The sequence below is a fragment of the Eschrichtius robustus genome, chromosome 2 (genome assembly GCF_028021215.1).
Source record: "Eschrichtius robustus isolate mEscRob2 chromosome 2, mEscRob2.pri, whole genome shotgun sequence".
Taxonomy (NCBI): domain Eukaryota; kingdom Metazoa; phylum Chordata; class Mammalia; order Artiodactyla; family Eschrichtiidae; genus Eschrichtius; species Eschrichtius robustus.
In genome coordinates, this window is record NC_090825.1 from 161,885,833 (window position 1) to 161,907,876 (window position 22,044).

Genomic DNA, 22,044 nt, shown 5'->3' on the forward strand with positions numbered 1-22,044 from the left:
TATTGCAACCCCTTTTGATGTTGTTGAGGCAGCATCTTTACCAGTGGCTACCTCAGCCTGATACATTCTTACATAGGCTTACCCTTTAGCCACGGACAAAACCACCAATATTTATGTTGATAGTAAATATGCTTTCAGATAGCCCACGATCTGGGGATATGGTGGAAGCAATATGTCTTCCTTACTTACAGCAGAAATAAAATTTAAAATGGCCCCTATGTTCAGGAATTATTGGATACGATATTTTACCTGATGCTTTAGCTGTTATTAAGATTCTGGGACATCCTATACTTGACTTTCTGGAAGCTAAGGGAAATCACCTTGCTGACATTTCTGCAAGGAATGCTGCCTTTAAAGGAACCAACAGCAGCCAAACCTCTGTCGTGGTCCAAAGGAATATTTCCCCCAAAGGATAACTTAGAAAAACTGGCTAGAGAAGCCCAACAACTGGCCTCAGAAAAGGAAAAATAAAATCGGAAATCCAAGAATTGTCGGTTCCATAAAAAGAGAAGGCTCTGGTTCAGACCAAATAATTTGGTTCAGACCAAATAACAGCCCAGTCCTACTGGAGACTCTAAAATTCCCACTCCTCACCACTGTACATGCCTTAATCCAGTGGTCTACTGAAAAAAGATAGCCTTCATGAATCAATATTGATGGGGAAACATTAACAAGGCTACAAAAAGTTCCTGCCTCACTTGCCCTGCTGGTCCAAATCACAACCCAAGGAGGCCTACTTGTACTGCTCCTGGACATTTTAAACTGCCTAATGGACCATTTGAGTTCTGGCAAATGGATTTCATACAACTTTCTCTGTCTAGTGGATATAGATATGTTTTAGTCATGGTATGCATGTTTTCACACTGGACTGAAGCTTTCTCTTGCAGGCAGGCTACAGCCTCTTTTGCGGCTAAAGCCCTTTTGGAAAAAATTATCCCTATCTGCGGAATTCCTCTTGAATTCATAGTGATCAAGGAACCCATTTTATTGGTCAGGTACTTCAACATGTCTCTACAGGTTGGCTGGTTTTACGACTCTTCTACTGCACTTACCGCCCTCAATACTCTGGTTAGTCGAATGCACTAATGGCACTATTAACACTCAACTGGCAAAATTCATAGAGACTCTCCAAATATCTTGACCAAAAGCATTTCAGAACTCATAAACTCTCACCCACTGAGATAGTCAGAGGATGCCCAATGTACTTACCTCCTGTCTCTTTTTACCCACTACTGATAAAAGGAGAGATAATCCAATATTGCAAAGACCTAATTGCTTCTATTTAAAATTACCATGTTTTGGTAGAACAATCTTTTCACAGTGCACTCTCAAGAGATGAAGACCTTAAGCATCATACCTTGAAACCTGGATACTTTGTATATTGGAAAAGATACCTACAGAAAGACTCTCTTCAACCTCACTAAAAAGTGTCCATCAAATACTTCTAACCAACTGTTGTGCCACCAATCTCCAGGGAATAAACCTTTGGATTCACATGACACACCTAAAGAAAGCACCAAACTCTGACTGGACCTGCACATCATCTGGTGACCTGAAAGTAAAGATTTCCTAGAATTAAAGCAGATGACATCTGATGAGACAACTTTCCTAAGATATCCAGACCAAGCCTTGATATGATCTTGATAACATATGGACTTTAGATAAAAAGTGCCTGAGAGTTCTCCCTCCTACCCCTCCTTTTTACTCAAATGTAACCTCAATAGGTTTCCAATCTGTGTACTTACCCTCCGACATAGGACGCTACACCCAGGAAAGGTCCTTCTTGGCTCTGAGAGAAAAAAAGCTGCTGAAACCGGAAAACCTGACTCTTGATCTGCAACGCTTTCAGAGATCAAAAAGGGAGAAGTGTAAAAAACTAATAAACAGAAACCTCAATTAAATAGAGTTGGGACACTAGAAAGGGGAGCTCTCACTCCCTGTGTCAATAACACAACCCAATGGGAAGAAGAAGGACTCCTCTTTTTTCCTGGCAAGGACTCAGCCAATGAAAAGCCATAGACTCCTTGTTTACTGTAGCCCTCCCAACTTTCTTTTCCCCTCTATAAAAGAGTTCTCCTTTCCTTGCTGTGCAAGAGCTTTGCACGTGGCTCGCCATGGTGGCTGACCCTGAATTTCAATTCTCTGCTGATCCCGAATAAACCCATATTCGCTGGAGAAATAGCCGGCAGTCTATTTGTTTTAGGTCAACAGGACTCAAGCCAAAAGCCAGTGGCCCCAGAAGCTAGGCCACGAGAAGGGGGCTCTCCAAATAGCTCTCTTGTTGGAATGGGCCACATCCAGGGCTCCTCTTCCTGGGAGTCCCTGCCTGCCCTCTGTAGCCGGTTGAGAATAAAGGTCCAGGAGGGCAGGGTTGAGGAGACAGGAGCATGCTGCTCCGCCTGCTCCCACGGCTGGAATGTGGAATGAGAGAAGGATCAGGTTTCCTCATTTGCTTGACAAGTTCACTTAACCAGTGGGATCTGAGCCCTGTTCTAATGGGAACCAGCTGTGGGAGGGGGAAGCTGTGTCTGGAAGGAGCACAGGCCACGTACACCCTGCTCAAGTCATCTCCCAGGGAAGACTTGGTGTAACCCTTCTTTTGCAGCTGGGGAAACTGAGGCCCAGGGAGGTGGGCCACAATAGACCCATGTCCAGGGCTCCTCCACACAGACTGCAGCTGGGGATCCTTGATCCAGGCCTCCAGATGGCTTCTCCTTGAGGTCACTGCCCAGGGGGACTGTCCTCAGGCCCAGGCAAAGCTTCCCAACAGGGTTGGCCCGGCTCCTGGTCTGTGTGCCTCTCACCCAGCCCTCCTTGACCAGAACCTGCCTGTCTGGTTTCCATGCTCCCCAGGGTGAAACTTGGATGTTCTGGCTTGCTCTTGTTTGCTTTCCTTCTCTTTAGTACCCTCACAGCTTCCCCTCAGGTTAGGGCACTCAGGAGTGAGGAGCGTTTCTTCCCACACCAGGTCTTGGGAGCACACAGGCTGTGTACATTGGGAATAATTCACAGGTCCGTCAGCTTAGGGTTGTTTCTGGGAAGGGTGATAGCCATGGTGTGGGGAGTGTAACCCCAGCAGCCTGCCACTGGCAGTAGGAGAATCCAGGCTTATCCCAGCTGCCTGATCTTACCCCACCACATGATCTTCAGCCCTAGACATCCTCAAATTCAGCTCCTACTACCTCTTACTAACTATGTATCAGTTCGATTTTGTTGCATAACAGACCATTCCCAAACCTGATGGCTTAGGACAACAAATATGTCTCATTTCTCATGATTCTATGGGCTTCCCAGGTGGCTGGCTGGAGCTGAGTGTTATGATGTCTTCACACAGGTGTCTGGAGGACCACAGGGGTCAGAGGCTGGATGGCACTGGAGTTACAGCTCATTGGGTCTTCCAGTTTGGCTGAGCCCTCCTGGAAAGGGCTAGGGACAGGGGTGGGGAACTGCAGTGGGGTGAGAGGTAGAGTGAGGATGCCCCTGGCCTGGTTTAGGCCTGGCAGAGGCTCCCAGGCAGGAGGCAGGTGGGAGCTACTTGGCCCAGCCCCTGGGTCTAGGCTCTGAGCACAGGGACATGGATCAGACCTATGTCAGGCCTGAGGATAAATGATGACCACACCACACCTGGGGCTGATGCCTGGACCCAGGACGTCATGCCGCTCGCAGTCACTCAGGACCTATTGCAGGGCCAGGCCTCTCCTTCCTGGTCTCCTAGGTATGTCCTGGGTCTGTCTGGCATGGAGTTCATGGGGGCGAAGAGTGGATAGAGAACACTGAGGGCATGAAGCAAGGTGTGGGTGGGCTGGTCCCCGGGCAGGAGCCCAGTATTGTTCCTGGTATTTTCCTGCTATGCTGGCCTCAGATAGCGACTCCAGGGGATCAGAGGCAGCCTGGTCTGAGCCCATCTTGCAGCTCATCCACCCCACTGACTCTGACTAAGGCCCATGAGGCCCAGCATGTGGGGCAGGGAATCCTCAGAACTGATCCTGGGAGAGGTCGCCCAGCAGAAAGCCCCCACAAGGGCAGGTTCCCAGGGGTGGCCTGAGTTCTCCCACCCAGGGGTATCATCCATGCCAGCTGGAGGCCAGCGTGGCTCTGCAGAAACAGGCCCATGAAGTGGAAAGCACAGTCAGGAGGATCTGTGGGGCCACAGCAGACTCCTGGGTCAAGATGAACAGAGGAAGAGCCATAACGCAGGGGTGGGAAGTACTAGTAGCGGACAGCCTGGGGCGGAAGGAGCAGGTCTATGGGGGACAAGTGGGTGGGGCAGGAGGGAACATGGAAGATGGAAGGAGTAGGCCTGTGGGGGACAGTTGGAGGTATAGAGGGGGACATGAGGGTAGAAGGAGCAAGTCTGTGGGAGGACAGCCCCAGGAGGACAGAAGGAGACATGAAGGATGCAGGAGGGGGACTTGGGGTGGTGGGGAGGAATAGGCCTGTGGGGAACAGTTAGTGGGAGGGAAAGAGAAGACATGAGGGTTGGAAAAGCAAGCCTGTGGGAAGGACAGTCAGGAGCTGGAGTAGGGGACATGGGGGATGGCAGGAGCAGCCTTTACATGGGGACCCACACTCACAAACAACAGTGAATTCCCATGGTTTTCATGAGCTGTGTCAGGGGTCAGCAAACTTTTTCTCTGAAGGGCCAGAGGCCTGGGCCCTACAGTCACATCCCTTACCTCTGTGGCTGTCTCAGAAAAGCAGCCAGGATGACCCACAAATGATTGCGCATGACTAGGTTTCAATAAGACCTTATTCATGCACACTGAAATTTGAATTTCGCGTAATTTTCACGCCATGATGTACTTTACTGTTTTCTTTCATTCATTCAAAAACATAAAATCATTCTTAGATGGCAGGCAGTCCCAAAGCAGGTGTAAACCAGAGTGTTAACTTGAGCTAGAACGGCAAAGCTTTTAAGAATAATAACATGAAAATACAATAATATGCAATACTCAGCTGGCCGTGGAGATGGGCAACTGTGTGCACCGCTGGCAAATGCTGCCAAGCAGCCCAGATTCTCCTAGGAAACTCCTTGGCAGTGTATTGGTGGGAGTTTAAGCTAGTACAGTCTTCTCAGGGGAATTTGACAGTGCCCACCAACTTTTAAATATGCTGACCTTCCAACCAGCAATTGCATTTAAAAGAAAATCCATTCATCTGTCGATGGACATTTAGGTTGCTTCCATGGGAAGCAGCCGCATAGCACAGGGAGATCAGCTCGGTGCTTTTTGACCACCTAGAGGGGTGGGATGGGGAGGGTGGGAGGGAGGGAGATGCAAGAGGGAAGAGAAATGGGAACATATTGTATATGTATAACTGATTCACTTTGTTATAAAGCAGAAGCTAACACACCATTGTAAGGCAATTATACTTCAATAAAGATGTTTAAAAAAAAAAAAAAAAAAAAAAAAAAAATAAAAGAAAATCCATCCCACAGGAATACATGTTGAGAGTGCAAGAATGTGGCATTATCTGTAAGACTGGAAAACTGTGATTTTTACTAGGGGGTTATTGAGATAGTTAACATCTGTGAAAGGATGTGTTGGTTACATGGATGTTAAGTGGGTTCACTTCCATTTCCACCTGTGTCTACATATTATCCCCTAGTGATGGGCGTGAGGATTGGGGCCTCTCCCTGGTCGCGGAGGAGCTGGGACAGCCTTCGTTGGGAGGCGGTGGAGCTGGAGCAGCAGAGGGGAGGGGGCCTCACCCGTGGCCGCCCTAGCTGGGGCGGGAGGCGGATTAGAGAACATTCCGCGGATGCCGCTGCCGGGCCTTCCTCGCCTGCCTGGCGGCAGCCTTTTGAGGCCTCTGGCTGACCCGGCTCCTGGCTCCTCCTCGGAAGGGAGCCCGAAGTTCCTGTCAATGTGCACCTGGCCAGGCCCCTCCTCATGATGCGATGCTCATCTCTGAACGCCTTAGGGGAGGAACCCTGCCAGGTGAGGGAACCCTGCCAGGTGAGGAGTCGGAGGAGGGAGGGGGAGGAACCTCTTCGTGTCACGGGCGGCTGGATAGCATATATCTGTGCGGCCCCTAGGGACAGTGGTCACTGACAGCTCCCTGAACAGCTGTCGGGTGTCCTGGGTGAGGGCACAGGCCAGCACAGCACGCAGAACCCAAACTTAAGGCCCTAGCAAGTGCAACAGCCTCTCGGGTCCCTCTGCCAGCCCCCAAAGTAGGAGATGCCCTTGCAATCACACTGTGGTCATGGGTTTTTTTCATCACTGCAGCTCAGGTCCCGACCCCCAGGACTCATGGAATCTCCGAACACTGGTGGTGAAAGTGCCAGGAAGAGGTCAGCGTGGCCAGCCACCAGCCCTCACTATCCCACCATCAGACGCTTTTCTGACCATAGGAATCTGCCTCCCGTTTTCCCAAGTTCAAAGGCAGATGGCTGATCTGGGTGTGTCTGTCCCTGCTGCTCCCGGCTCCCAGGTCTTGTCTCATTAGCCGGGGAGGCAGGGGCTCTGCTCTGTGCTGTCCATTGCTCTGCTCTGACTGAAGGCCCCTGACCCACGGAAGTGCTGCAGGAGCCCTCTGACTGGGGCCCCAGCAGCAGACTTGATTTAGGTGCTGGGCTGGTTGGAGCAGCTCTGGCTCAGCTGGTCGCCAGTACATGGTGCTCTGTACTGACTCAGCTCCTGGCTGACCCACATTTAGGGCCTCTGAGCTCTCAGAGCTTCTCAGCAGATTCTCCCATAACCTCTGTGATAACCTAAAATTCAGAGTTCAGGCCTCCACAGTCCTGCTCACACATGGTCCCCTCACCAATAAAAGGATATTTACGAGGTGTCCCCACATGGCAGGTACAAGGAGGACCTACCAGGCTGTGAGCTTGGGTGGCCTGCGCTTCTCCCACCTCTTACCTTAGCTCTGAGTTTGAGCTTAATACAAGCCCTTGCTGCCTCCCAGGCAAGTTCAGAGCTCCCTGCCACCCCCAGGCCTGTGCTAGGACTCCCTGCCTCTCCCAGGCTATCCTAGAACTCTCGGCCTCAATCAGGCCAAAAGGTGGAAACAACCTAAGTGCTCATCAGTGGATGAATGGATAAACAAAATGTGGTATATCCATACAATGGAATATTATTCAGCCTTAAATAGAGATAAAATTCTGATACATGCTACAGCGTGGAAAGTCCTTGAAAACATTATGCTAAATGAAATGAGCCAGACACAAAAGGACAAATATTGTATTATCCCACTTACATGAAGTTTCTAGAAGAAGCAAATTCATAGACATGAAAGTAGAAGAGAGGTTACCAGGGATTGGGAGGAGGAGAGTAACAGGAAATAATTTAATGGGTACACAGTTTCTATTTGGTGTGATGAAAAAGTTTTGGAAATAAATGGTGGTGATAGTTGCACAGCATTGTGAATGTGCAACTTAATGCCACTTAATCGTATACTTATAAATTGTTAAAATGATAAATATTATGTTATGTATATTTTACTATAATAAGAAGACATATGATAAGAAAATTCACTAAAACGTTATTTGTAGTAGCGAAATATTAAACTAAATATCAGTCAATAAACTATGGAAAAACATGCAGTGGGACATTGAACATTAAAGAGGAAGGAAAGCTAAAAACATTTGCCATCTCTGATGACATTTATGGCTCAACATTCTTTATACCCCAACATGTCATGATTTCTGTTATTATTGGCAATTCAGTCCTAATAATAATTTTTTCCAATTTTATAGATTAATTTAGTTCTTGAAATTAAGCACAAGTTTTTACATACTTCAGGTTAATCTTTTCCCCCTATATGTTTATGAACCAAAAACAGTCAAAACTGCTCATTTTATGTATTGTTTGCACACATGTAGGTAACATGCAGGTTTGAGTAATGGCATGACAGATTATTTTTTACCCTGAAGTCCAACCAAATCCTATTATAATCCCATGAATAGTATGAGCTTTAACTTACGCCACTTTATGAGCTTTAAATATTTTGGAAATTTTAAAATTACCCTTTTTACTTACTATTTTACTTTCTTGCTTTCTGATAATATAGGCATTTTAAAAGTGCTTCTTTGGGAAAGATATTTGTTTCTTTCCTTAACTTTTTATTGTGAAATGATTATAGATTTATAGGAAGCTGCAGTTATAGTACAAAGTGACCCAGGTAACTTTCATCCAAGATTGACACCTTTTACAAGTGTAGCATAATGTCAAAACCAGAAAATTGACATTGATACAATACAGGGAACTAGACTACAGACCTTAGTCAATTTTCACCTTTTTAAAAACCTACGTTCACGTGTGCGTGCATGCGTCTAGTTCCTTGCAATTGGATCTCATTAATAGCCACCATCAAGGTACAGAACTGCTCCGTCACCATAGAGGAGCTCTAATACTGCCCCTTTAGACTTATACCGCCCCGAAAACCCACTTCTCCATAAAGCAACATCAAAAGTTGTCAAAACCAACTTTCTGAGTACTCTGGAAACTAATCAAAAGTTTGCCACAACCCAAGGAGCATTTAATAAAGAAAAATATATGAAAAAGATTATATACCATGATGAGGTGTGATTTATATCGCATTTAAGAAAACATTGGCTAACCCAAAGTCATGAAGATTTACTCTTATGTTTTCATCTAAAAGTTTTAGCGCTTACATTTAGGTTTTTATGATCATTTTGAGCTAATTTTTATGTGTGATATCCTTATGCCAACACCACACTGTCTTTGTGTCATTTTGTAGCTTTAAAATCAGGAAGTATGAGTCTTCCAACTTTGGGTTTTGGGTTTTTTTTTTTTTTCAAAATTGTTTTGGCAATTCTGAATCCTTGAATTTTCATATAAATTTTAGGATCAGTTTGTTGAATTATGAAAATAATAGGCAGCTGGAATTTTGATAGGAATTTTATTGACTGTAAATCAATCTGGGGTATATTGCCATCTTAACAATATTAAGTCTTCTGATCCATGAACATTGAATGTCTTTCTGTTTATTTAGATATTCTTTAAACTCTTTCTAGAAGGCTTTATGGTTTTCAGTGTACATAGCTTCCACTTCTTCTATTTAAGTATTTTTTTCTTTTTGATGCTATTGTAAATGGAATTGTTTTATTAATTTCATTTCAATTGTTCAGTACTTCTTATTTTCCAGACTGGATACTTTTTATTTCTTTTCTTGTCTAATTTCCTTGGCTCCCGCAAAATGTTGAATAGAAGTGGTGAGAACAGACATCTTTGTCTTGTTCCTCATCTTATGGAGAAAGCATACAGTCATTCACCATTAAGTATGATGTTAGCTGTGGAGGTTTTGCAGACACTCTTGATCACATTAAGGAAGTCCTTTATATTCCCAGTTTGTTGAGTGTTTTATTGTGAAAGGGTGTTGAATTTTTTCAAATGCTTTTTCTGCATCTATTGAGATTATCAATAGATAATGTAGATATGTAGACTTTGTTCTTAATCTATTAATGTGGTTTATTACATTAATTGATTTTGGGGTGTTAATCCAACCTTGCATTTCTGGCATAAATCCCACTTAGTCATGGTGTATAATTCCTTTCATTTGTTGCTAGATTCGGTTTGATGGTATTTTACTGAGAATATTTATGTCTATATTATATGAGATAATAGTCTGTAGTTTTCTTGTGATGGTGTTGTTTGTCTTTGGTAACAGGGAAACACTGGCCTCAGAGAATGAGTTGAGAAGTGTTCCCTCCTCTTCTATTTTTGGAGGAGTTTGTGAATGAATGATATTAATTCTTTAAATTATTGGTAGAATTCACCATTGAAGTCATCTAGTCCAAGGCTTTTCTTTGTGGAAAGTCTTAAAAATTACTAATCCAATCTTTGTAATAGCTCTATTCAGATTTTCTCTTTCTACTTGAGTCTAGGTTGTTTGTGCCTTTTTAGGAACCTCTCCATTTCATCTAAATTATCTCATTTGCTGGCATACAGTTGTTCATAGTATTCCCTCATAAAACTTTTTTTTTTTTTTTGGTAAATCATTCCTGATTATAGTAATTTGAGTCCTTTTTTTCATTGTCAGTCTAATTAAGACGTTGATCAATTTTGTTGATCTTTACAAAGAACAATTTTTTGGTTTTGTTGATTTTCTCTATTTTGTATTCTATTTTTTTATTTCATTGATTCACTCTAATCTTTATCAACTCCTTCCTTTTGTTTGCTTTGGGTTTAGTTTCTGCTCCTTCTTACTACTTAAGGTCGTTATTGATTTGAGAACTTTCTTTTCTTCATGTAGGCATTTGAAGCTATAAAGTTACTCTTAAGACTTGCTTTAGCTACATCTGATATTCTGATGTGTTATGATGCTGTGCTTTATTTTCATTTATCTAAAAGTATTTTCTAACTTACCTTGTCATATTTTCTTTGACCCATTGGTTATTTAGAGGTGTGTTATTTACTTCCCATATATTCATTAATTTCTCAGATTTTATTCTATTATTCATTTCAGACAATTCCATTTTGGCTAAAGGACATAAGTGGTATGATTTTAATCCTTTAAATTTATTGAGGTTATTTTTTTTTTGACCTCGCATGCAGTCTATTCTAGAGAACATCCCATGTGTTCTAGAGAAGAATTCGTATCTTGCTGTTGTTGGGTGAAGCATTCTATAGATCTTAGGTGTAGTTGGTTTATGGTATTGTTCCAGTATTGTTCATCATTGTTTATCTTCAACTTTTGTTTTATCTATTATTGAAATGGGTTATTAAAGTATTCATCTTGCCATTGTTTAATTGTCTATTTCAATTCTGTCAATTCTTGCTGCATGAATTTTGGACTCTGTTTTAGATGCATATATGTTTATAATTATGGTATCTTCATGATGAATTGACCCTTTTATAATTTTTTATATCTTTATTGGAGTATAATTGCTTTACAATGTTGTGTTAGTTTCTGCTGTACAACAAAGTGGATCAGCTATATGTACACATATATCCTCATATGCCCTCGCTCTTGAGTCTCCCTCCCACCCTCCCTATCCCACCCCTCTAGGTCGTCACAAAGCATCGAGCTGATCTCTAGCAGCTTCCCACTAGCCAACCATTTTACATTTGGTAGTGTATATATGTCAGTGCTACTCTCTCACTTCGTCCCAGCTTCCCCTTCCCCCACTGTGTCCTCAAGTCCGTTCTCTATATCTGAGACTTTATTCCTGCCCTGCCACTAGGTTCATCAGTACCGTTTTTTTAGATTCCATATATGTGCATTAGCACCCGGTATTTGTTTTTCTCTTTCTGACTTACTTCACTCTGTATGACAGGCTATGGGTCCATCCACCTCATTACAAATAACTCAATTTCGTTCCTTTTTATGGCTGAGTTATATTCCATTGTATATATGTGCCACATCTTCTTTATCCATTCATCTGTTGATGGACACTTAGGTTGCCTCCATGTCCTGGCTATTGTAAGTAGTGCTGCAATGAACATTGTGGTACATGTATTTTTTTTTTAACATCTTTATTGTAGTATAATTGTTTTACAATGGTGTGTTAGCTTCTGCTTTATAACAAAGTGACTCAGCTATACATATACATATATCCCCATATCTCTTCCCTCTTGTGTCTCCCTCACATCCTCCCTATCCCACCCCTTTAGGTGGTCACAAAGCACTGAGCTGATCTCCCTGTGCTATGCAGCTGCTTCCCACTAGCTATCTATTTTACATTTGGTAGTGTATATATGTCCATGCCACTCCCTGACTTCGTCCTAGCTTACCCTTCCCCCTCCCCATGTCCTCAAGTCCATTCTCTACATCTGCATCTTTATTCCTGTCCTGCCCCTAGGCGCTTCAGACATTTTCTCTTTTTTTTAGATTCTATATATATGTGTTAGCATATGGTATTTGTTTTTCTCTTTCTGACTTACTTCACTCTGTATGACAGACTCTAGGTCCATCCACCTAACTACAAATAACTCAATTTCATTTCTTTTTATGGCTGAGTAATATTCCATTGTATATATGTGCCACATCTTCTTTATCCATTCATCTGTCGATGGACACTTAGGTTGCTTCTATGTCCTGGCTATTGTAAATAGAGCTGCAATGAACATTTTGGTACATGACTCTTTTTGAATTATGGTTTTCTCAGGGTATATGCTCAGTAGTGGGATTGCTGAGTCGTCTGGTAGTTCTATTTTTAGTTTTTTAAGGAACCTCCATACTGTTCTCCATAGTGGCTGTATCAATTTACATTCCCACCAACAGTGCAAGAGGGTTCCCTTTTCTCCACACCCTCTCCAGTATTTATTGTTTCTAGATTTTTTGATGATGGCCATTCTGACTGGTGTGAGGTACTACCTCATTGTAGTTTTGATTTGCATTTCTCTGATGATTAGTGATGTTGAGCAACTTTTCATGTGTTTGTCAACAATCTGTATGTCTACTTTGGAGAAATGTCTATTTAGGTCTTCCACCCATTCTTGGAATGGGCTGTTTGTTTTTTTGATATTGAGCTGCATGAGCTGCTTGTATATTTTGGAGATTAATCCTTTGTCAGTTGCTTCATTGGCAAATATTTTCTCGCATTCTGAGGGCTGTCTTTTTGTGTTGTTTACGGTTTCCTTTGCTGTGCAACAGCTTTTAAGTTTCATAAGGTCCCATTTGTTTATTTTTTATTTTATTTCCATTATTCTAGGAGGTGGGTGAAAAAGGATCTTGCTGTGATCTATGTCATAGAGTGTTCTGCCTATATTTTCCTGTAATAGTTTTATAGTGTCTGGCCTTACATTTAGGTCTTTGATCCACTTGGAGTTTATTTTTGTGTATGGTGTTAGGAAGTATTCTAATTTCATTCTTTTACATGTAGCTGTCCAGTTTTCCCAGCATCACTTATTGAAGAGGCTATCTTTTCTCCATTGTACATTCTTGCCTCCTTTGTCAAAAATAAGGTGACCATATGTGTGTGGGTTTATCTCTGGGCTTTCTATCCTGTTCCACTGATCTATATTTCTATTTTTGTGCCAGTACCATACTGTCTTGATTACTGTATCTTTGTAGTATAGTCTGAAGTCAGGGAGCCTGATTCCTCCAGCTCCCTTTTTCTTTCTCAAGATTGCTTTGGCTATTCGAGGTCTTTTGTGTTTCCATACAAATTTTAAAATTGTTTGTTCTAGTTCTGTGAAAAATGCCATTAGTAATTTGATAAGGATTGAACTGAATCTGTAGATCACTTTGGGTAGTATAGTCGTTTTCACAATGCTGATTCTTCCAATCCAAGAACATGGTATATCTTTCCAACTGTTTGTACTTTTATAATTTTTAAATGTCCTTTATCTCTAGTAATATTTTTGTTTTAACACCCATTTTGTCTGGTATTGGTATAGCTTCTCCAGTTCTTCTGTGGTTTTCATGGTATATTTTTTAACATCCTTTTTCTTTTGGCCTATTTATATCTTTGTGTCATTTGTGGACAATAAATAGTAGGATCTTTGTTTTATTTTGTTTTATCCAGTCTCATATTTTCTACATTTTGATTGGATATTTTAATCCATTCATACTTAATGTTATTGTTGCTATTGTTGCATACATGTCTACCTTTTACTTTTTGTTTTCTATATGTCTCATACCTATTTTGTTCTTCTGTTTCCCCTTACTGCCTTCTTTTGCATTATTTTAACATTTTCTGGTGTAACATTTTAATTAATTTAATAATATTTAACTGTATTTTTTGTGTGATTTTCTTAGTGATTGCTAAGGCTTACAATACAGCCATACCTTGAAGATATTGCAGATTTGGTTCCACACCATTGCAACAAAACAAATATTGCAGTAAAGCAAGTCATATAAATTCTTTTTGTTTCCTAGTGTGTATGAAAGGTATGTTTACACTATACTGTAGTCTCTTAAGTGTGCAATAGCATTATGTCTAAAAATACAATGTACAGACCTTAATTTAAAAATATTTTATTGCTAAAACATGCTAAGCATCATCTGAGCCTTCAGCAAGTCATAATCTTTTTGCTGGTGAAGTGGTTGAAATAGTGCAAAAATTACCATGACACAGAGACGTGAAATGAGCAAATGCTGCTGGAAAAATGGCACCAATAGATTTGCTTGATACAGGGTTGCCGCAAACCTTCAATTTGTAAAAGTGCAGTATCTGCAAAACATAATAAAGTGAAGCAGAGTAAAATGAGATATGCCTGTATAAATCTTAACTTATCAAAATTGACTCCAGATTTATATTAACTTAAATCAAGGATATGTAGGAACTTTACTCCTTTATAGTTCTATTTTTTCTCCCCTTTTGTTGTATTACTATACATATTTTACATATATGTGTGTGTGTTACAAACCCAATAATACATTGCTATAATTATTAATTTACCTAATTTTATGTCTCTTTAAAGAATCCGAGGGAAGAAAGAAGAGCAAGCATATAGTTATAGAGTTTATGTTAACTTTCTCATTTGCCATCTCTGTCTATCTTCATGTCTTCCTGTGAATTTGTGTTGCCATCTAATGTGATTTCCTTACCCACCCACCACCTTTGTGTTCTTATTATCATTATCAAATGTATTACATTTCTATGTTAATGACCCCAAAATACAATTATATGCATATAGCTTTATGAACTTGCTCTTAAAATAAGTTAAAGGAAGAAAAGAGAGGGTGTATACATTATACTGTCTTTTGTAATTACCTATATAATTACCTTTACCAGAGCTCTTCAGTTTTTCATGTGGATTCAAATTGCCATCTGTGGTCACTTGCTTCCAACCCAAAGAATTTCTTTAATAAATCTTGTGAAGCAAGTCTGCAAGCAGCTAATTCTCTTATCTGGGAGTGTTTTTACTATGCCTTCATTTTTTAAAGATAGTTTTACTATATAAGATTCTTAGTTGATGGTTTTTGCTTTCAGCACTTTGAATATGTTATCCACTGCCATCTGGTTACCATTGTTTCTGATGAGAAGTCTGCTGTGAATATTTCAGAGTTCCCTTTTGATGATTCATTTTTCTTTTTCTGGTTTCAAGATTTTTCTCTTTGTCTTTTTCTTTCAATATTTCGACTATGATGTGTCTGGGTGTGTATCTCTTTGCATTTCTTCTACTTGAAGTTCTTGAGGTTCTTGGATGTTTTGTTAGCTTCCTATTGCTGCTGTAACAAATTACCACAGATTTAGGGCTTAAAACAACACAGATTTATTCTCTTATTGTTCTGGATGTCAGAAGTCTGAAATGAGTCTTACAGGGCTAAAATCAAGATACTGTCAGGGCTAGTTCCTTCTGGAGGCTCCTGGGAAGAATCTGTTCCCTGTCTCCTCTAACTTCTGGAGGCTGCTGATATTCCCTGGTTTATGGCCACAGTAATCCAATCTCTTGCTACTGTCATATCTCCTACTACTCACTCTGACCCTCCTGCCTCCCTCTTATAAAGACCCTTGTGATTACATTGGGCCCACCCAAATAATCCAGGATAAATCTCCCTTTCTCAAGATCTTTAATTTAATCATTTCTGCAAAGTCTCTTTGCCATACAAGATAGTGTTCTCTGAGAATTAGGGTGAGGACATATTTGGGGAGGCCATTCTTCAGCTTACAAGAGATGTGTCAATTACTATTTTTCACCTAATGTGGAAAATGTTCAACAATGATTTCTTCTAACATTTGTACATTTGTTCTGTTCCTTCTTCCTTACCTTCTGGTATTCATGTTATGCATATGTTGCCCTTAATGGTGTCTAACATTTCTTGGAGGCTCTGTCAGTTTTTCTTCACTCTTTTTTCTTTATTCCTTCAGATTGCACATCTCTCTTCAAGACTGATGATTATTCTTCTACTTCAAATCTACTGTTGACTTCTCTAGTAAATTTTTCTTTTTGGTTATTGTTCCTTTTAGCTCCATAACTTTATTTGATTCTTTTTCATGATTTTTATCTCTATTGACATTATCTGTTTGGCCAGACATTGTCATCAGTTCTTTGAACATATTATAATAGCTACTTTGACATCTTTGTTTACCGGAATGTTAGTGGCTTAAATATACAGGCCCTTTCACAGGCAGTTTCTATCACCTGTTTTTTTTTCTTGTGTATCAGTCACACTTTACTGTTTATTTATATAGATTTTGTTTAAACAGGACATTTCAGATAATATATTGCAGTAACTTTGGATACTGCCCCGTCCCCCAGAAATGGGGCTTGTTGTACTGTTTGCTTGTTCATTTGTTTAGAGACCTGGCTGGTCTAGTTCAGTGAAATCCATTTCCCCTGCAATGTAGCCTCTGGTGTTGCTCCACGGAGTTAACAGTCTTGGGAATGTGTGCAGTCTCCCTGTCCACCAGGATGACTGTGGTTTTAGCTGGCTCTCTGTGTCTCTGTCTCCAATCTCCCCATTAAGTTTTTGGCTGGTCTGCCTCTACTGGTATCACACCCAACTGTTAGCCTTCACTAACTGCTAGCTGACTCCTCCAACGTTTATAACAACCCTGTGACATAAATTGCCCCACAGTCTGATCCAGTTAAAGTCAAGCTCCTTGGTAGGGGCAAGGGTGTTGCCAGTCTTTGAGTCTTGCTCCACCCATCCCCTAGGAAGAACTTTTGTGCTATGGAATAGGAGTTGTGTGTAGGGGCAGTGCACAGGAACAGGTATTGCTTTCCAGTTCCTGACACTGCCCACTATGGAGCTTCCATAGCTCAGAGCCAGGAAGGAGGGGCTCTGCATATGTTCACTGGCTGTTGAATCTACCTAGAATAGTTCTTCTGCCCCAAGAAGCTGGTGGAGATGGGAGTTTCAACTCTGCTGCTAAGACCACCAAAGTAGCTTCTCCAGTACACAAAGCTGTTTTGGAAAGAGTTTCTGCACTCTTCACCAGGCACCCACCCTGATCCTCCCTACATGGTGGAAGGTGAGGGTGGGAAGATGGATGTTGCCTGGCTGCCGCCACCCACTCAAGGTAGGTCTTCTGTAGCATTGAGCTATGGAAGATAACATATGCTGATGTTCACTGGCTGCCAGACCCATCCTGAATAGCTCTTCTATGCCATGGAACTTGAAGAGATGGGAAATGCAACTTGGCTGCCTACCGAACTGAAACAGCAAGACAGAGATGTGAGGGACTGGATGCAGTCCCTAGCTCGAATGCCACAGTCTCCCATTTACTGAGTTTCCGTAGATTTTTTAAAATAAATATTTCTCAATTTGTTGTAAGCCCTTTGATCAATATCTAGTCTTTAAATGTTTATATCTGCAAATTTTGGCCAGGCTAATAGATGTCTTTCCAGGGGAGAGATTTCCTTAAGCTCCTCACCCCACCATTCTGGAAATCTTACCACATTCTTTTTATTGCTGAGTAGTATTCTTTTGTATGGATGTACTAGAATTTGTACAATCATTCACCCATTGAAGGACATTTAGATTATTTCCAGTTTTTTGCTATTATGAGTAAAGCTGCTATAGACATTCACATATAGATTTTTGTGTGAACAAAAATGCTCATTTCTCTGAAACACATGTGCAAGAGTGCAATTGCTGGCTTGTATGGTAAGTGCTTGTTTAATTTGGGAAGAAACTGCCAAATTATTTGCCAGAGAGCCTGTGCTATTTTACATTCTCACCAGCAATCTTTGAGAGGTCTAGATTCTCAACGTACTCACCAACATTTGGTATTGTCACTATTTTTTTTATTTTACCTGTTATATTAAGTGTGTAGTGATATCTTATTCCCCTAATAGCTAATGATGTTGAACATCTTTTCATTTGCTATTTACCATCAATTTTACCATCCCTTTGATAAAATGTCTATTTATGTCTTCTGCCCATTTATAATCAGATTGTTTACTCTTGAGTTTTGAGAGTTCTTCATATAGTCTAGGTGTGAGTCTTGTGTCAGATATATAATTTGTAAATGTTTTCTCCAAGTCTTTATCTTGTCTCTTTATCCTCTTGGCATGGTATATCATAGAGCAAAAGCTTTTAAATTTGATTATGTATAATTTATTAATTTTTCCTTTTATGGATCATACTTTTGGTGTCTCATCTAAGAACTGTTCACCTAGCTTTAGGCCCTGGAGATTTTTCTTCTAAAATTTTTTTAGCTTTTAAAATTTATTCATAAACCCATGGTCAATTTTGAAATAATTTTTTATGAAGTATAGAGTTTGGTTTACATTTTTTTACCTTATGAATGTCTAATTGCTCCAGCATCATTTGTTGAAAGACTATACTTACCCATATTTAAATGCTTTTCTGCCTTTGTCAGAAATTAGTTGGGCTTATTTCATTGGTATATTTCTGTTTGTCTATTTTATTCTAGTGATCTATGTGTCTTCCCTCCACTAACATCACACTGTCTTGATTATTGCAGATATTGTAGTAAGCCTTACCATTGGATAGAGTAATTCCTCTCACTTTATTCTTCTTTAAAAATTTTTTTAAGTATGCAAAAGAGCCATTGCCTTTCCATATAAATTTTAGAAGAAGCTTATTTAGGTCTACAAAAATTTTTTTCTGGTATTTTGATAGGAATGGTGTTAAATCTATAAATCATGTCCAAAATAATCCTTGGGGCTTAGGTTTTATGGATTTTACTCCCATGATTATTTATGTTATATGGCACAGTTGACCTTAAGATAGGAAGATTATCCTGATGAGTCTGACCTAATCACATGAACCCTTGAAAAGCAGAGAGCTTTTCCCAGCTAATAGCAGAAGGAAAAGTCAGAGAGATGCAAAACACAAGAAGGATTTGATACACTGCAGCTGACTTGAAGATGGAGGAGCCATATGATGAGCAAAGTCAGTGACCTCTAGGAGATGGAAGTAGCCCCTGGTTGACAGCCAGCAGATAAACAAGGACCTCAGTTATACAGATTCAAGAAATTGAATACTGCTAACAAGAATAAGCTTGAAAGTGAATTTTTGCCCAGAGCCTCCACATGAGAACTCAGTCTGGCTGACAAGTTGATTTTGGCTTTGTGCAGAGAATTCAGCCACAGCATTCTGCACTTCTGACCTTATGAAACTGAGATAATGTATATATGCTTTAATTTAAGCTGATAGGTTTGTGATAATTTGTTATGCACCAATAGAAAACCAATACAGATTTTGGTACCAAGCATGAGCTGGTGCCTTAATAAGTACCTAAATGTGGGGTGGGTTTGAAATCTGGCAGTGAGTGGTGGCTGGAAATATTTTATAGAGTATAATGGGAAAAGACTAGATTGTATAGAAGAAAATGATAGTAGCAAAGTGGATGTTGAGAATGCTGCAGGTGACTGGAAGAAGGAGGATCCTTGTTATGTAGTGGAAGAATGCTTAGCAAAAATTGTTTCCAAACTTCAAGAGGAGGCCTGGTTTCTACTTATTGCTACAGGAAAAATGTAAAAGGAGAGATAAATTGAGGGAAGATCTGTTAAACAAAAAGACACCAGGGCTTGATGATTTGGAAAATTCTCATCCATGCTCTTGCTTTTATCAGTAGTTTTCCCTTTACATTGCACAGTAGTATTCTGTCATATCAGTGTACCACAGTTTGTTCATGCATCTGTCAGTTATAGGACATTTGGATTGTTTACTCTTTTGCAAATTATGAATAAAGCTATAAACATTTATGTACAGGTCTTGAACAAACACAAGCTTCCATTTCCTTTGCATAGATAACTAGATGTGGGGTTGCTGGGTCATACGGCAAATGCACATCTAACTTTACAGAAGACTATCAACTTGCAATACCATTTTGCATTCCCACCAGCAATGGTTCAGAGTTCCAGTTGCTCCACATCCTTGCCAGCACTTGGTAATATCAATGGTGTTGCATGTATAGCAGTATCACATTGTTGTTTTAATATGCATTTTCCTAATAACTAATGATGTTGAGTATCTTTTCACATGCTTAATTGCCATACATATATTTGATGAAGTGTCTTGAAATATTTTGCCAATATTTTTGTTATTTTCTTATATTAAGTTTTGAGATTTTTATATATTCTGGATATGTCACCTATCAGACATGTGTTTTGCAATTACCCCTACCCTCATGGGTCGTCTTTTCATCATTTTGCCGATTTCTACAAAAAAAAAAAAAAGCTTGCTGGGATTTTTATGAAGATTGTGTTGAATCTATAGGTCAATTTAGGGGAAACAGCTATTCTTAAGCAATATTGAATCTTCTAGTCCATGAATGTGGTATATCTCTACATTTATTTAGGTCTTCTTTGACTTCCTTTATTATACACATCGGTCAGCATTTAGATATTACACACTTTTCTATATTTATACCTATGTACCTTATGATTTTTAGTTACTGTTACAAGTAGTATTTTTAAAACTTTCACTTTCCAATTGGTCATTGCTAGTATGCAGAAATACAGCTGATACTTGTGTACTGACCTTGTATCCTGCAACCTTGCAAACTCATTATTTCAAGTGGCTTTTTTTTTTCTTAAAAGTTTTTTTGATCTCCTTGACTGTAGCACACACAAAAAGTGACAGTTCCCCCAGGCTCCACCAGGAGTAGAGGAAGAGCAGAGGACAAGAGTGCAGAGATTTCTTTTTCCAGGCCTAGGCTTGTGAAAACCGATGGCCAAGTGTTAGTCCTCAGCAGGGCCCACAGAGGGGCTGTATACCTAGTCAGCCCTCTTGAGTCTGGAGGATCAGCATCTTCAAGAATTCATTTATATTCAAAAAATACGGGGAGGGAAATCCACTGTTACTTGTTGAACTGGAAAGAATAGACTCCATGGTCTGAGGGAGCATCCACGGTCACTTGATTTTGCTGGCCGTTGTTCTCCTCAACCGAAAAAGAGGAAGGCACAGGGGTGTACTGGGAGATGTAAGCTCCTTGCATAGCTGCAGCTGTTGGCATATATGTGCACTTGCTGCTCAGGGAGAGGTGGGCCAGTTGCTGGGTAAGAGATCCCATCATGGAGGCAGGCTGGAGAGAAATGGGATGATCGATTCCTGGTGTCAGAACTGAACCTGAAGGCTGCATGAGATATGACTGGTGGTGCATCCAAGATGGGTTAGGTACTTGTAAGAGGAGATTTCTGAGTTACTCTCTGATATGAAGACACAGGAGATGGAAGATACGGGGACAGTGCAGACTGAGCAAGCATCCTGTTGGGGGTGATGTTATAAGGAGCTGAGTAAAACCCATTCTGAAGAGCTGTGGTGGGGTCATAGGTCAAGGCCATACCACACATGTCTGCATTCCTTGGCCAGGCTGTCCATTTTGCATAAAATTTCCTTGGTTCTGTCGTTTCCTTGGACCCCCATCAGCAAATTTGCAAAGCAAGGGATCAGATGGGGCTGGTACTCCAAGAGGTGTCTTAATATATTTTCCATTAAAGTGGGTGATGATAGCTTTATACTTCTGTGTGGGGACTCCATCCTTGCAAAGCCAACCCCTCTGCTGGCCCCACTGGTATCTCGAAGGATTCGAGTGGAGATAACCTGACCAAAGGACTTCAGCATTCCCTTCAGTTCTTGCTCATCCATTGACAATGGCAGGTTTGAGATGTATAAATTTGTGGGTTTCTGCTCCTATTGCTTTGCCATCTGTGCTTGTACACCACAGGCTGTCAGTGTTTTTACAGCTTTCTGTGTTGCTGAAGGGCTGTCAAAGTCCACAAAGCCATAGCCTTTGCATTTGTTTGTGGTCTTGCCCAGTATGGCCTTAGTGGAGACAAACTTGCCGTTATGACTGACACAACCTAACTAGGTCCTGGTCAGTAGTGCTTGGCTGCAATGCCCGGATGTAGAAGTTGATTTCACTCAGCTGGTCATTTACAGGTACTCCCACTGCTGCTGTTAGGGGTACCGTTGACTGGACTTGGTGGTGCCATTTGCTAAGACAATGGCACATATGACCAACCTGAAATTTATGCCTAAGCTGAAGTTCACAGAATTGGGATGTTTGTTCAGATTGTCTCTGAGCAAAACCGCATGCTGGAGTCTAGGTGTTCGTTCGACCTCCACGCCGCACTGTGAGGTGGGGTACTGAGGGCCGCATCTGGCCTTCGAATGTCGAAGCTCACTAAGAGACCTCTTGAACAGAGCTCACTCTTATCCGAGTGTAGAGAGGTACTGGTCTCCCCTCTCCCGGAGAATTCCATCATT

The 22,044-nt window shown here is 41.0% G+C and overlaps 1 pseudogene; it reads right to left on the reverse strand.

Moving 5' to 3' along the window:
* Nucleotides 1-20,622: 20,622 nt before the first annotated feature.
* Nucleotides 20,623-21,770, reverse strand: LOC137758675 (RNA-binding motif, single-stranded-interacting protein 2 pseudogene; annotated as a pseudogene).
* Nucleotides 21,771-22,044: the final 274 nt, after the last annotated feature.